The sequence below is a fragment of the Primulina eburnea genome, chromosome 8 (assembly GCF_022965805.1).
Source record: "Primulina eburnea isolate SZY01 chromosome 8, ASM2296580v1, whole genome shotgun sequence".
Lineage (NCBI taxonomy): Eukaryota > Viridiplantae > Streptophyta > Magnoliopsida > Lamiales > Gesneriaceae > Primulina > Primulina eburnea.
The window spans coordinates 38,626,186-38,627,618 of NC_133108.1; positions in this window are offsets into that span (position 1 = coordinate 38,626,186).

Below are 1,433 nucleotides of genomic sequence, written 5' to 3' on the forward strand. Positions count from 1 at the left end.
GAAACCAGTTAAAGTTAGAGGTCGAAGAAATCATGCATAAAATCTCTGACATGTATTAGTAGACAAGAAATTGTCCTTTCTTTCATGTAACCTAACGTACTTCAAAAATTCTTCATTCAAATTCAATGGTCGTTCATATTTTAGACGTACCCTTACCAGCACAATCCAACAAGATATCGTGGTAAGATATTATATTCACCTACAATAGGTCCCATTCATTTTTTAACTTGAATATATATATATATATATATATATATATATATATATATATATATATATATATATATATATATATTCTGTGTGTGTGTGTGCGCGCCGCGCCGCGCGATCAAATTTCCTCAATAAGTTTCTAAAGCCAAATGTAGTTGCTAAAAAGGAAAATGATGAAGGTATGATCATATCTATGCAAGACATTAGTAGTTAGGAGATAACAAACACATATGATATATATATATATATATACGAATCGTTTCATATTGCAAGGTTGACAATTTATGTTTTAGTTCGACGTATAGCTGTCGAATTGTTGATGTGACACAAGAAATGTTGACATGTGTGTCAGTGTCAAAACAAGAATTAAAAAAAAAAGAAGAAGAAGATAAAGATATTACATAAAAATCTAATTTTTAATAATTTGATAACAAAAATGAAAAGAGACAAAGTTATATGATTAATTCGATTATTATTTTCTGTATATTGCATATAAAGTTGTCATAGTTTTATTTATATATTGGATTAGGTATGATATTTTTGTTGAATTGACAGGAGCCTCTCATTTTTGGATCCAATGCTCCAATCCTAATATGTAAGTTACGTAAAGCTTATATTCGAAGGTTGAATATCGAAATTATTTATTTTAAAGATCTCTTAATTATAATTGCAAATACAAATTATTCCTTTTACACGTGCTTTTTTTAAAACATATTGTAATGAAATGATTTAAACGAGATAAAATCTTATTTCTAGATAAATAATAGATATTCAAAAATTTAAAATAAATTATTACAACTCTATAGAAACATATATTTTATGAACAATTTTTTTTAATAATCTAACACTATAATTAACTTTCTCTAAATATATAGTTTAATTTGTAATTAATTCTTGTAACTTTCTCTAAATATATAGTTTAATTTGTAATTAATTCTTGAACCTATTTCTCAAAATATATAGTTTAATTTGTAATTAATTCTTGAACCTATTTCTCAAAAAATTTAGCTGCCACCATAAAAGAAAATAATATTTTTTAAACCAATTTTTTTTTTCAAAAATGAAAAATTAATGTTGTATAGATCATGTTAATAAGAAATTAATCAGCTAGAATTCATAAAGAATACAAACCAATAAAGGGAAGATGGACAAAAAATGGATGGGGGCCTGTGGCAGCAAAGATGATGAAGCAGAAACTCACGGATGTCACAAACTTACAAAAT